The 15,732-nt window shown below is 42.0% G+C and overlaps 1 protein-coding gene across 1 annotated transcript in view; it reads left to right on the forward strand.

Annotated features, from left to right (window-relative positions):
• The first annotated feature begins 1,028 nt into the window (after positions 1-1,028).
• Positions 1,029-15,732, forward strand: part of LOC124797883 — a 124,999-nt gene continuing 110,295 nt past the window's right edge. Inside the window, exon 1 of the mRNA XM_047260980.1 lies at positions 1,029-1,099. The gene's annotated coding sequence lies outside the window, so the exon portion shown is untranslated. The remainder of the gene's footprint in view (positions 1,100-15,732) is intronic.

Here is a 15,732-nt window from a genome sequence, read left to right on the forward strand (position 1 = left end):
GGCGAGAGGTAAGTTTTGATGAGTGAGTTTGCGAGTGTCAAATAATGTGGCATAAATAGCCGTATCTTTTGGTGGCACTAACTTAGAAGGTTACATCTATTTCACAACCTAAGGCCTACAGACATTTGTACGTGACTTAAACTTGATTTGTCTACTCGCACCTGAGCAACAAGGTTTTTGACAGTCGGACAAACAGAGAAACAAAGTGATCCTACATTATGTAAATTGGTGGGGTTGGTGGGAGAAAGGAGGGGAAAGGGGAGGGGCCATTCATGCCAGCTGCATCAGGACTTATGCAGGATCAGCAGCGACGACTTAAAATGTGTGCCAGACTGGGATTGTAACTCGGGATCTTCTGTTTAGTCACTGCACCACCTGCACACAGTGTTTATCGCAATTGCACGGACTTCCTCGGCACGCCTCTCGGCCCATCTCATTCCCACCTAACGCCACCTGTGTGCAGTCCCAGCCCATATCCTCCATGCCTGTTACTTTGAGATTCCCACAGGAGATCGGACGTAATTTTGCATCCCCACTGAAAGTAGTAGAGTCAATGCGTATCGAGGCAATATCACCAGTTAATTCTTTTCTCATTCGAATATAACAGGTTTTAGTGTTCTGTACCTCAATCGGTAAAAAGGGAACCCAATAGGGTCAACTGTATGAATACGTGGTGTCCGTTTATTGGACATGTCCGAAAGAACAGACACTCCGTGTTCATATAGTTGATCCTATAAGGGTTCTGTTTTTACCGACTGAGGTAAAGGACCATAAAACGTGTTTATTTTCGAATGGAAAAATAATTAAATGATCATTTTGTGCCGAAGCAGCAAATGTATATGTCACAAGCGGCGAAATTTGCACCCACTATCTGAAGTTTTGAGAACTTTGAGTGTCGGTGCGACTCTCTGGCAACGCGCCCTTTCTTCTGCTTACAGAAAACCAGCAATGAGCGATCGCTACAGCCTCATCCCTGCGACGCGGGAGCAAATGAAGACCATCAGGAAAAAACTGGGGACAGACGAAGAGGACATCAAGAGGACCATATCGTCTGTACGAGACTGGCTCAGGATGCAGCCGCATCTGCCCGACGAGATAGGTCAGTCAGCTTTGTGACCATTCTACTGTACTCTTCTAAGATCCCCAGAGTATAATTCTGAGTTAAGATTTGATTGCTTAAACTATTATACCGCTCTTCAATTTTGAACATATCGTCTCCAAACATTGCTGTTACAATAGTGTGGTGACTGGGCTTATATGAACGGGATCTGTCGTACGAGACTGCTACAGCAATTTTTACTAAGTATAGCACAGAGTAATGACAAGTTATAGAGGCACGGGTTTTTCGGCCAAATACCAGATGGGTTGTTGATGGGACATTGAGGAAGCCAGTTGGGAACATTCTGGGGCAGATTTTCAGTTCTAGAATTTACCTTGCAAACAAGAAAATCCTCTGGGGAACCTTGTGACAGACTCGAATGCTCCACTCGCGCGTGGGGTTTCGATAAACGGAGTATAGCCCAATGTCGGGATGGTTTCCAGCACTAACACTGCATGCGTGCTGATCCTAAGCGTTAGCGGTTTCTCCATGACATCAAGCAGTTGTAAATTTAGAAGCGAAGTGCTCTTTCTGAAGACAGTAATAAGCATAGAAGAGTAAATAAGAGGTGAAACTGCAGCTCCTGCAGTAAATGTCGTCTCTGAGGCAGAAGCCACTGTAAATACGACTGCAGTGCAAAATGACTGTAAGAACGAATGTCGTTTTTTGAAACTGGTGTGGACGGCGGGAAAATAAACGAACGGATGTTGAGATCATATACCTCTGATGTTTTTGTTAAACTTGTTAAGATGTTCCAGAAATTCAACTATTCGTTCCTTTTCTTTATTGGTTTCATCTGCCTGTCCCATATGGGGAGGTGGCAGGGGATAGGGGGCTGTCAGTGATATTGTCAATCGGCTCTTCAGCCAAATGGATATGTAGTACTCACAAAGACGAAAATGAAATAAATTTAAGATGACACAGTTTGAAACGCCCTGCCAAACCCGCAGGACGGGACAGGTAGTTGGAATTGTGGAAAGGGGCCAAAATGAGCGACTGTCAGTTACACTCAAACACATATAACTTTATTTCTTTGACCAAACGTTACAGTACAAATTCTTGAACTTGGTTATCGGCTGAATACGCCTCCGTATCTTCTGCCTTAAGGGCACAACCACTTTAATTTAAAAGGAACGGCTAAAAGCCATTAACTCAACATTCAGACGCCAAAAAGAATATTTAGAAGTCAGAAGGCCACACGTTAAATCACTTCTATAATTTGACTGATGGCCCAAAACTCCAAGACTTAAAAAGGAACAACCTTAATTTAAAGACGGCTGAAGGCCGATGATTTAAGATTCAAGTTTAAAATTAAATAAAAACAACACAAGGCAGAAGGCCTTATCTTCAATTAGGCTGAAGGCTCCAAACAGTCTGATGCTCGAAAGACAAGGGTCCTTAATTTAAAATCAGCTGAAAGCCCCAAGACTTAAAATTCAAGGTAATATAAATTTAGACAACAAAGCCTTACCTTAAATTAGGCTGAAGGCCCCTATCAATCTAACACTTGACAACCAAGGAACTTTAATTTTAAAGTGGCTGAAGGCCCATGACTTAAAATGCAACTAAAATAATTTTTAGTAGGTAGAAGGCCCAAGGCTTTATCTTTAAACAATATTTTAATCAGGCTGAAGGCCCAAACAATCTAACACTTGAAAAGCAAGGAACTTTAATTTTTAAGTGGCTGAAGGCCCATGACTTAAAACACCACTAAAAACCATCGGCTATGAGCCATACAAATACACACAACAGACCATAAGAAAAGGAAGTGCAGCTAACGGCGCTCAGAAGTTTCGGGGGTCGACCAGCGCTTGAAATACTAACATTCACTTAGGTGAGACAGAGAGCCGGCCCAACCATTCTCGATCCAACGACAACCCAACCAACAGGCAGTGAACGGACCCACTGACAAGGTATCTTGCGACCCACTCGACCAGCGCACAACTGGGAGTTCAATGCAAAGCGTAAAAGGCATGGACGCCCACAACCAAGCGTACATTAAGCTGTTGAACTACACACCATGCTGGACAGCGACAACACGGTGAGGAAAGGACACTGCCTAAATTTACGTCAACGGCCAGGTCAGGTAACGGGAACATTAATGGGCACAAGGCAGAAAATTCCGCTGGTGCGCTATGCACTATGGCTCTGAGCACTATGGGACTTAACATCTGTGGTCATCAGTCCCCTAGAACTTAGAACTACTTAAACCTAACCAACGTAAGGATGTCACACACATCCATGCCCGAGGCAGGATTCGAACCTGCGACCGTAGCAGTCGCGTGGTTCCGGACTGAAGCGCGTAGAACCGCTCGGCCACCGCGGCCGGCCCGCTGGTGCACTTCGATTGCAAATAACCAAATACAGTTACACTGACAACTGGAACACGCACATTGTTGCTTATGGGAATGTCCCAACAGCCAACAACGAGAAAGAAACGGCACAATCTGAACAGTCTTGACTTGCTGGTAAATTAAATCCAAATTCAACTTTACTGTCCTGGGTCGGTGAGCCACGGACCTCCTAACAATGGGAAGAGCGCCACACACTCTGACACTGCATTGAGACCGCCAGCGGGCCCGGCCAAACCACGCCCCGCGGAGATTTCCTCGCTGCTCCACACCAACCGACCGAATGCCACACATCAGCACGGAGACAGCACTAAAATAACTGAGCAGTGACATCACAAGCTACATTCAGTTTCACAAACACTTGCACGAAGGACTAGGCAATACTAACGGCAGCGAGTATGCAATAACAAGGACGAATCACGAGTCGGCACATGCAGGCAACCCATAAGCGATCGCCGGCCAACATACACGTGGTCCGACAAGACGACCGACCGACGACCAGCCGAGGTGTTCCGCACTCAAGTGAGATGCATCGGCAACCGTCGCGCGAGTCATGGCTGTCCGGACCTCACTTCGGCCGCGCCCCGACTGAACTTCTGCCGCGTCCTAAGTCAAACTCTGCCAGGTCCGAACTGCACTCCTGGCGCCTTCCAACTCACTGGCAGATCCGAACTAACTACCGAACACAGGACAACCGAGAAGTAATAGCAGTCAGCAAAGATAATACGCCACGGCTTATATCGATAAGCGCCGCTGCTGCCGCTCACGGGCAGGCAAGGCGGCAACTCAGTGACGCCAGTAATTGACATTAACATAACGACGTGGTAGTACGGTAAAAACAGGGTGACAAATGATATATGGCACGAACACGAGCCACGCACGGCTCACAGTTAAAAGTGATTTTAAAATTTGTTAAGAATGAAAGATAAAACAAAAGAATGGCAATGCATTTAGTGGTGTCCACCGCCATTAGACCTCCGCTCCATTACGCGCTGTCGAGAACCGCATCGTTGGCCGCCACTTCCCAATGCGCGGTCCGCAGGCCGCCGTCGTGCGCGCTCTCTTCAAGCCACAGCAGGTTGCCGACCAGAACACACAGCGACTGGCCGCCGAGAATGTACACTCTTTGACATAAAACTTGACCGGCGGCCGATCGCGACATGGGACAATAAAACTGGCCAACTCGCTAATTCTCTAAGTCCGCTCATCTGCACAATCTGGCAACACTGCAGACTGCGGCACTTCCTGGAGGAAAACTTGTCCCATGATGGAGAAACTATAGGCTGATTGCACCTGTGGTCTAGCGGTAGCGTGCGTTGTTTCTGTTCATAATGTCAGTGGATCGAGAGCAGCTGGCATAATATATTTTTATAGCCTCTTCTGCCTGAATACTGAACACGTGAATGTAATAGTAGCGCAGATTCAATCTATTTCGCTTTCTGACACACCGATATCAAAATTTTGTCCAGTAACCATTTTGCGGCAGATTTCCTGCAGACTGTCCTCCTCTGGACGCCGTAATCGGCAAAGCTCCGGGATCCACTTGCTGGCTACCGGCAGTGGCCGTGGCGACAGCTGCGGCGTTGCACTCCCCCGTTCTTTATCGAAAGCGCCTGCTACCGCTCATCGCTTCTGATGATTTAAAACGCTTTATTATTAAATGTTGCTCCACAGATAATTTCTACGATTTCCATTCACACTCAAAAGAACGGAGACAGACGCCGTGATTAGTGAACGGGTATTATATTACATTAATCGGTGAGAGCGGAGTATGGCCCGAAATTAAGTTTATAGACTGGGACGAAATTAAACCACGTCATTACATTCGATCAATTAATAACTGCTTCATACCTCGTTTCTTTTCCTTTCAAAGTCAATTATTTGTGCAACTTTTGGCCAATATTCGGATGTTTTCGTCAAGCCAGAGTGAGCGTCTGTGGTGTAAAGTGTATTACAGTCTTGTTTCATTCCTTATGGTAAGTCTATGTGATAAATTGTGTGAATACCTTGCAACGCATGCTCTGTAGCAGTGCAGGAACACTGCACATTTGGTGTTCCATATATGGTTTCATGAACTATTTAACGTTGATCGGAAGTGATATATGACGAACAAAGCTCAAATTCGTATCGTTGACAGTCAATTTGAATCTTTTCAGGAACCATTTTACAGTGAAGCATCTTGGCATTCGGAAAGCAGACATCCATGATATTAACATAATTTACTAAGTTGAAATTGCACGAAGATTGATGTGTAAAGGCATTGTTCAGATTTCGTATAAGGAATTTTTACTAGCAGTTTGCAACTCCATTAATTAAAATTTAAAAGTTGTACTCAGCAGCTTTCATCGAGATTGGAACTGCAATCTCATATAGCCCAAGCATCGCAGCACACAAGGGAACCATTTTTTTTTTTTTTTTTCCCCCACTGAGCTAACGACACACTGCCGGCAACAAGCCCACGATAGTCATTGCGATATTGCCTGAGCCTCAAAACGCAACCTTAAACCCACAAACAGGTGTTATGTATGTGAAGAACGCCGTTCTTGGAGTCCAGAAATTAAATACACTTTATAGGTGTCTCATCTTACAGTGAATTATATCGTATGAGTCTTCGATGTGGAAAACGAATGTCAAGTGAATTTAGCGAAGTAATGCCGGGCTACACCCGGAAGTAAATGCTCTATCACAGTGTTGACAAATACTTGCTACGACGGTGCCAATTCTCGCCTCTCTTACGAGGCAGCTGTTCAGCGAAATGCTTGCCGTGATTCTCCGATACGGTTCTTCAGAGGGGAGACGCGCGTGCACGTTCGGTTTTCCTGCGGCGTTCTCCCCTGACAGTTTCTGACGTCGCCTTGTGGGCTATGTATACATTTGAGGCTTTCAATCATCATTAATCCAGAATGATACACGCTTCACCCTCCGGCGTGGAAGAAGGCTGTTGACGCTGACATATCATTTCAACGTTGGGAAAGCAAAACGGATGGTTCAGTGTTCCTCATTCAGCGTAAAGCATGTGAGATAATTATCCGTAACGTTCGTAATCACCTCAAAATTCAATCGAAGTAAAAATACATCGGAAGCGTATTTGAACGGAATATAATGTAAGATATTAAACGCTTTGCTCCTCGATGTCGAATGTATCCACGTGCAATCTTTTGCAGCAACATATAGAATGTCATGATTACCACGACAATGAAGAAATATGTTGGTAGGGATGGAAGCAAGAAGAGACTCAGTCAACAAATATTCGATTCCTCATGGCATTCATTTCATTTGACACGTAAGAAGAGGTAAAACGGGATATTACTTTCGTTAACGCGAAAGATATACCAGACATATGGATAACGAGAAAGTATGCGTCTTCATACGTTTCCTCCTTGAAATCTGTATGCTCTATTATATACTAAGTAGCTTGATTATTGTGTCCGTAATGTTACGCTCTTGTTTGGCCCTTAAAGATGAACAGGTTCCAAATGCGTGTCTCTGCATGAAAGTAGTTGTTTGAACCCTTCCTGTATTGTTTGTGTTTTTTGCTTGGAATTCATGAAGCAGACCACTGTGCCTTCTCCCCTCGAGGGTTAGGTCTCAAAACTAAACCGTTTTTTATCCAATGGCATAATTTATTCAGACAACATCAGCACAAGACTATCAAACAAAGTCATCCATTTACAGTTGCAACACTCTAACCAGCAGCTGACCGAAGGGTAATCCACGGTCATGGTCCGAAATTAGCAGCTCTCTGCTACTGTGGCAAAGTCCGTACTACATTTTCGATTCCGCAGCACCTGTTTATCTGGTAACGCTGTGTTAAAACAACAGGAATAGTTGCAGAGTTGTGCCAGCATATCTGTCCTCCATTGTCAACTTTATGTATCTCTTTTCTCCTGTAGCGTTGATCACGAGAAGTAGAAGTAAATGAGTGTATTCTGCATAACGTAACATTCAGTATTCCCTTCTTTCATAGCCACTCTTCATGTGCATCGATAGCAAATAGGGATGTGAAAACTCTTGCGAGTGAGAGAATGACAATAATAATCGTAACAAGAACAAGCAAATGATGAATGAAGTTTATTGCAATGCAGAACGAGAATGGCTGTGAAAATAAAAATCTATAAAAATAGGTTGATCATTGAGTTGGCACAATGCAAAATCTTCTTAGCATTTTGTTACTGAATTTAGTTCTGGATGTTTGCAGAAAAAAAGGAAAAGTCGGTATTTCTCGCTAGTGTAATATAATGTGAACCTTAGAACACGACTCAAGCAGGTCTCCAAGTAGCTACCAAGGCAGTGCTGCAGTCTGTTCCCTGACACTGCTCTGATGACGGTTAATGCAGATAGTTCCGATTATGAAATACAAAACGTATTGCAGGTTACTTGTTAGGATCGTAACATTAAATTTGCGATGTAGATGGCACATGAACGTGACGACTATCCAGATTACTTATCAATATAAAAAGACAATATTAATTGAATGGAGCAGGATTAATCAACATGAATTTTGAAATTGGGTTACTGACCGCACAGGTGCTAAACGTCGTCAAGAGTATACCAAGTCCCAATCGCACTAACAGTATGAAGCTCGCGGCTTTCACATTGCTATCTGCACCCTACTCCAGAGAGCCCTCGGAGGAGCTGCACTAAGTTCCCGATGTAATGGAAGACCTTCAAACCGATAACAGATCACATATTGAAAAATACAAGCGAATTCTCTTGCAGCTTAAGCTTATTGTAACTAATCTAAAATGATTGGAGAGCAACATTGTCCTATTCAAAAAAAGTAAAATGTTACACACTGTTGACGTCAAACGGACATTATATACGTCCCGTCTTGTGTCCTACTCATCTATAATATCCGGTGTACTATCAAAATGATTATATATAATGGATGCTAATGTAATGCATCGATACCAGATGGTGGGTTCACAACACTATTGATGCGAAAATAAAAAATCAGTTCGCAAAAGCGCAGCTGTACTTTTTCGTACGTTTTCACCTCCAGATCTACCACAGATAATGTATACTGACAAACTTAGTCATTGTCCCTGTAGTTTTTTCCCTCTTGTTTCAGACCAAGTTGATTAAAAAAAGTACAAATTCGTGACTCTTACAGATGCTTCGAATCTGTTCAGCAATTTTGTCAGTAATATTGATGTGACTTAAGATCAGTTAGGTCTACGATCATGGCAACCTCTGCGAACATGTTAGGACACACTTACATGTGACAGGTATCACCTGATTTAAAATTTACTGAAAGGAATTGATACATCGTTTGCAGCAAACCTGGAACAGCTTTCGGAGGCAACTACCATTTTATAAAGTCACTACAACTACGCTGCCAAGGAATTCCAGCATAAACACTCTCATTGCCACAATCGCGGCTGCAGTATATAACTGATAAACTCGCAAAATGAAAGATGAGACAAGGGGTAGCTTCTGCATGAAATGACCTTGTATTCACAAAATATTCAGAATATTTCATAGAGAAGACAAGAAAACGTCAGGCGAATTTAGCAGAATAAATCTGTCCCACAGCTGCAAATCATTGTTATGCCTACAGGATTGCCAAGTGATGCCTACAACGTTGCAGTCAGGACCACGCTGACAGCAAGAAGAACGTGTTTTCGTAGCCTGAATATTTCATGATAGGATCCAGACATCCAATCTGTCGCGAGAGATCCTGCTCTCCAAATTTTTGGCCATGTGCCTACAATTTAGTAATAACCCTCTGATGGCTATTCCCATTGATGTGATTCGGATGACGAGAAAGCCCTGCTATGTGTTATCTATATGTTTACTGAAAGCAAGCGACATTACATAATAGCAGGAAGCCTGTCATATACTTTCAGATAATGTTTCCTGAACCTCAGACATATATCATTTTAGCATCCTTACCCCATCAAAAAGGATTTCTTGTTATTGCATTTGACATACAAGTTACAACTGAAGGCCTCAGGTGTCTTGCTTCCCACATAGCAAACAATGGTTACCACTCTCACTGTCGCATGTCATACCCTAATTCCTTCAGCATCATCTGGTTTAGTTTCGACTACAGTTCGTTATCCTTAGAAATATGTCCATATTTCAAAAAGTATAAGTATCATCTCTATGTAATGTTCACTGCGGGGTTACTCAAGAAGCTTTTCGAATAGAAGCGAAAATCGCTTAGCGGATGAGAACTTTATTTCGTGGTACACCTCAGAACGAAAGAAACAAAATAACAGGAAGAGCAGCAGGCTCTTCATACTGAGCGTGGGCACTGTCAACGCAGCGCCCTTAATTTGGCCATATTCCTCCGAATTTACTTCCCGATAACCCAAAGGCGCTGTCACTACAAAAATATCAGCATATTCACACAGGAATTACTATCCACATGTAATTGCTAGAATACCTTGCTACGTCAGGTATCAGGTATGTGTTATCAGACGCTCGATCTGAGCTGTTAATTTTTATTGAATCAACCTGCTGTGTTAAGGAAATTGATCAGAGTAACTGAATGAGTTTATTATTTTGGTATAATGTATGAAAACCCACTTTTCCCACTTATCGTATCCTAAATATACGTCGACTGGGTTGAGAGGACGGCCGGCGAGGCCGTGCGGTTCTAGGCGCTTCAGTCTGGAACCGCGTGACCGCTACGGTCGCAGGTTCGAATCCTGCCTCGGGCATGGATGTGTGTGATGTCCTTAGGTTAGTTAGGTGTAAGTAGTTCTAGGTTCTAGGGGACTGGTGACCTGAGAAGTTACGTCCCATAGTGCTCAGAGCCATTTGAACTATTTGTGAGTGCTCGGAACCATTAGTTTATAAGTAGGAATGTGTTGATTTACCATAATTTTTTAGTAATGGTCAATTTCAATTCATGATTTTGGTTAGTTTGTATCAAAATCTGATCTGGAAGTGCAGGAACATATTAACTCGTGGCTTCAACTAATCGAGCTGCCACGAGAAATTCATGGTAGAAAGTAATGTTCTTAATTTTGATCTGAAAAAATTAATTTTCAAAGAAGCCATTTGTAGCTTGCATGTGTTTCAGTTTGTATTTTGACGGGTTTCTGAAATTCATGGATGAAGGAAAGGTTGCTAATTTAATATGAAAGAATAAGAAGTCACGTTTTGTGAAATGAGTCAGTAGAAATTTACGTGTGAAGCTGATTTTTAGAACAACAGGATTTGAAAGATACGTGGGAATGAGTGAGACCGGTTTCCTGAATTAAATAAAGGGGAACCAGCATAACAGTAATTCGTGTAGCCATGCTATGCAATCTATACACGAACTGTAAGTATTGTGAAAAGTTCTGTGTGTGTATTTATGTATCTTTTGGAAGGGAGGTTTTGGATGGTATATTATTTAATGGTCTCGAGATATTATTAGGAAATCAGTCTAAGTAACTTGTGGAGGTTTTTTTTTTTTTCAGTTGGAATAACGTGCCGCGCACGAATATGAGCGGAACGTAAATTTCAGAATCGCGACCGCGCGAACTTTCCAACCACGCGAGACTTAGTTAACATCGAGGCACATCGATAAGTGAGAGGTGTTTTTGGGATGAGACAGTGATTGAAGAAGTTACAGAATTTTTCTAGAACTAGTCCGCGTTGAGATACGATCATTGCTTTGTCCAATGGTAATAAGAGTGATAGTGTGTGGCTGTGACATTATGAATCAAGCATTGTGGGCTATCCTTCGTTCCTTCCCGTAGGTGAGACAATGGTTATCTTCGTAAGAAACCATAGGAAGTAGAAATATCTTTATATGAGCTGTTACAAGATCATCTGTTAGGGAATTTAATCCTGTATGTTACTGGTAATACCGTTATTATGTTTTGAGAGATGAAAGTAAGACAGAATGAAACAAAATAGATTGTAGAACGGAGGAGGAGTTGTTATGCAGGTCCAGTTACGATTCCGGTTACTTACGCTTTTTCTTTAAACACCGTCAGGTGATTAACAGTGTACCAAATTTGGGGTTAATACTACAAAATCAAACATTTATCCGTTGTGCATACATTTGTTTATTTATTTCCTTGAGTAAAGAATTTAATTAGTAGTTGCTATGTGGAAGAATCACGCAGTGACACATTTAATGAGAATACACAGGGACCATTTAGCTTTAGTAGGTTTCCGGAACACTTTAGGACCACGCAACTGGTTTGACCTTTATTTTTCTTTCAGTACCCTACCCATCCTCCCTCGTTTTCTATAATTGCTCGAAGGCGTCTGGGAAGTGATAAGGCTAAATTCCTCGAGAGGTTGAGATGATCGTTGATCTCCCACCATGTATTCTCTATATTTTCCCACAGAGTTTCCGAATTCCTTGACCCAGGTGGTAACGACCTCGTAACCTCCGCCCACATATTTTCAACGGGGTTGAGGTCTGGTGATTTTGGCACGAAAGGAAGAAGTTTTATTCTCTGCTGATCTTGGAACCAGTTCTGGACTGCTAGGCTATTATGAATCGGGCTATGATCCTGTAAAGAAATGATCATCCATTAATTTCGAAATTCAGTACTTCTAATACTATGAATACTTAATTTCCATACTGTGAAAAAATTCGACAACTGCAATGGCTGTGTAGTCTAAGCTACAGGTCTATAAATCATTCGGAGGATTCCACAGTCCAAAATACTTTGCTGATAGCTGTTGACAAAAACCTATGCTGACAAGGGGAGGGTGCTGGGACGGAGATCAGGATACAGAGCGAATGGTAATACAGTTTAAGGCGCCAGTTATAACACACAGGTAGGCCTTCTTTCGGAATATGGTTCAAATGGCTCTGAGCACTATGGGACTTAATATCTGAGGTCATCAGTCCCCTAGAACTTAGAACTACTTAAACCTAACGAACCTAAGGACACCACACACATCCATGCCCGAGGCAGGATTCGAACCTGCGACCGTAGCAGTCGCGCGGTTCCAGACTGAAGCGCCTAGAACCGCGAGACCACTCCTATGCTTTGGTAATGATGAGGTCGAGTGTAGGTTGTTCAATACAGTGCAGCAGTCTGTTGAACTGATAGACTCGTTGCATGGTTGTAAAGCTAATCTGCTTCGCTTATTCAAAACGATTGATTGCCTTCACTATAGAATTCTTTCTTCTGTACATCCACTGTCAAAGATATATAGAAGAAAAAAATCTGTTTTATAGTGAGATATTCTCTACGGACTTTACACGTGCTCGTTCGCTCAATGTGTTGCATTTACGGAAGGCGGCCGTGGCCGCTGACGTCACCTGTTCACACCTCGTGCCAACGCGGCCCCGCGCTCGGAGTAAACGCCTGCAGTTGAGGTAAATGGCTGATTTCAGAAATGTTAATAAAATAATCTTCCCTTCATATTAGTGAAAACTAAATATCACTACGAGTACGTATCTTTATGTAATGCTCATTGCTCAAGAACAATTCGTGTATGCAACGTTGCTGTTATGACTAAGATCAAGAAATCTGCAAATCGTAACCCAATTCATATATTTGCATGCACCTACGGAATATTAAACATGAAAACAGTTTGTTTCTTTGTCATATAATTTTTAATCAAGGCAATGCGGGCAGTTGCCAGCTGATATCAAAACTGAATGTAAAGGATGAATAATGAAAAAGATATACAAGAAACAAATCTCGAACCCATGAACAACTGTGTACTATCCTGGAAACGTGCTGATCCGGCTATCACACAATTTCAAAGGATGAGAAAACCATCCTGTCCACTTTTCGGGGACGATATTTCCTGACAGAAAGCACACTAGGGTGAGCGGCTTTAGGTTGAGACACAAGGAACCTCAAACTACGTCACCAGTACGTTCACTCTCCGATTCCTAGCCCCGTCACCACGCACTTCCAATGTCAAAGTGGCTGGCAGAAACCAGCGCGAACGACCTGGGATTTGGTGATACAGGCCTCGTCTCTCCTGTTTGACAGATGTGTTATCATTCACCCATGCCAGGAGGTGAGGAAATGCACTTACGAAGACGTTGAACACATTTTAATTTTACATGTGGACTTTACTGCGCAGTTATATTCTAAGTTACGAGAAGTGACCTGGAGAAAAAGAGTGTATACCTTGGGGGAAATGTTATAGATCATGACTGTAATGTTAGTAAAGTACTGTAAAGTATATTTTATCTCATGCTTAACTTTAAGAGAAAAATCAGTCAAGGCAGTCAACAGTGAAAAGTACAGCATGCCTCCAAGAAACGTACGAATATCGTACTATTTTAATAAATGGAAATATAGATCGGTTTATTGGGGCAGGCCAATTCGGGAACAAAGTAAGAACAACCAAATCAGTTACAGGTTCGTATGTGCTGCTAGTTAAAAGAGAAGAAATGGACCGATAAAGAAATAATGCCTTCATTGATTTAGGAATGGTTCGAAATGGAAGGTATAATTTTACTATTATAAAAAACTGGCCTGGATTGAGTTGATTAGCTCAATAATCAATACAAATGGAATAAAATGGGAATATGACGTCTGGAAATGAGTAAGCGAGGACGTCCTTTGTCTACATATCTGCTTCGAATATAGGGTATTAAAAACAAGAAATCCATATTTCGAGAGCTGATAGGATGGACAGAAATAAGACAAACATATTCAGTAAACAAGAGCAATGAGTCTGAAATGATTATCTTAAGAGCAATGAGCACTTCCTCACCTTTACCACTGTGAAAAACATCTGTCTTTCTACTTAAAACACTTTTCTTGTACAGAAGAAGTGCGTGTAGCTCTTACGATATGCAGTTTGTCTTGTTTTAGTCCATACTACCGACTCGCAAAGTATGGAAAACCACTTTCCTTAACACCGTGTATATATATTACAGAAGCAATACAAACAACGGAACAGTTAACATTAAAAGTTAAATTCAATTGTGAAAAGATACGCTGCATCACATTTGTTAACAATTTCCTAATCATTCCAGATTTAGAAACAAAATGAACAACATTTTGCAGGTATTACCCGAAAATCGAGAAGATAATAACACTGGAATGTAAGAACAACCACCAATGGTAATGGCAATGAGAAAAAGTAATAAACATAGGAACACAGCAATAAAAACTGATGGCATTAAAAGTATAGCACTTCAGCCACGCCAGGACCAGAATGAGAGAGAAATAGATGCTTAACAAAAGTAAAGCGAATAAAAGTGCTAGCAAACCATTTATGTTTACGAATAATATTCTTTCAAGTAAACATACAAGTGATAGAAACATAGAAACACACTGCAAAATGGACGATGTGGAGTACTCTTTTCTTTGGAAGTGAAAGACTGAATCTGAAAAAATAAAGTATAATCCGCCTACAGGTAACAGGATACTGAATGTTGTGGAAAATGACCAAAACAAGGTAGACGGAGATAGAAACGAATCGCAGAGTCGTGTAAGAAGTAACTGTGGAGAGAAGCCTAAGAAGAGAAAAGGTAAGTAGGAAAATTTATGTATATCAGTTTTTTATACACGGCGTCTTCCTTACACATACAATTATCGAACGAGGCACTAAGAAAGAGACTAAGATGATGCCCGGGAAAGCTATATTTCACGGCCATCAATATCAAAGCAAGGTGGAGATATCAAAATTATACGTCGGACAAAGTAGATTAGTCGCTTCGATAAGAAGTAGAGCCTATCAAAGTAATGAATAAATCGTAGGAGAAACCGGAAATACTCTTAATTGTTCCACACGTCCACTGTTCACACCTGCAGAAGATATATTTCACCGCCTGGGTACAGCATTTCAGCACTCGGCTTCATAATGGCATTCAGTATGTTAATGTAGGCCTCTCCGTTGAGAATTCCTTCTATTCTCCAGAGAGGACCTGCCCCATGAGCCGAAATATAGCCCCATACAGCTACAGAAAACCGTCCACTTCTTTGTCTTTCGTTAATATACATTGGCTGGAAGCGTTGTCCTCGTGGGCGGTATACCTAACGCAAAAAACATTTGCGTGTTAATGCAAATATTCACAAATTCAGGGGTTACAATTACTTATCAGATGAGGGATGAACTACTAAAATCATGATATAGGGAACTGTTTATATTTATTATTTTGTGCTTACTACAAATGTAATGTCACTAACAGCATAAACTAATAACTTTATAGAGAAAATTTCGTGTCTCACCTGAACAGGGGCGTCGCTACAGGAAGAAAACATTTTTTCATCTGAAAAGATGACTCTGCTCCAGTCAAAGTCGATATGTTGTGCGGCAAAAGCCATGCGGTCAATCCTCTGATAGTCGGTCAATGACTGCTTTACAGCAGCTCTCCGACAATATAATCCGGCGTCTTTCAGTCTC

The sequence above is a fragment of the Schistocerca piceifrons genome, chromosome 5 (assembly GCF_021461385.2).
Source record: "Schistocerca piceifrons isolate TAMUIC-IGC-003096 chromosome 5, iqSchPice1.1, whole genome shotgun sequence".
Taxonomy (NCBI): Eukaryota; Metazoa; Arthropoda; class Insecta; order Orthoptera; family Acrididae; genus Schistocerca; species Schistocerca piceifrons.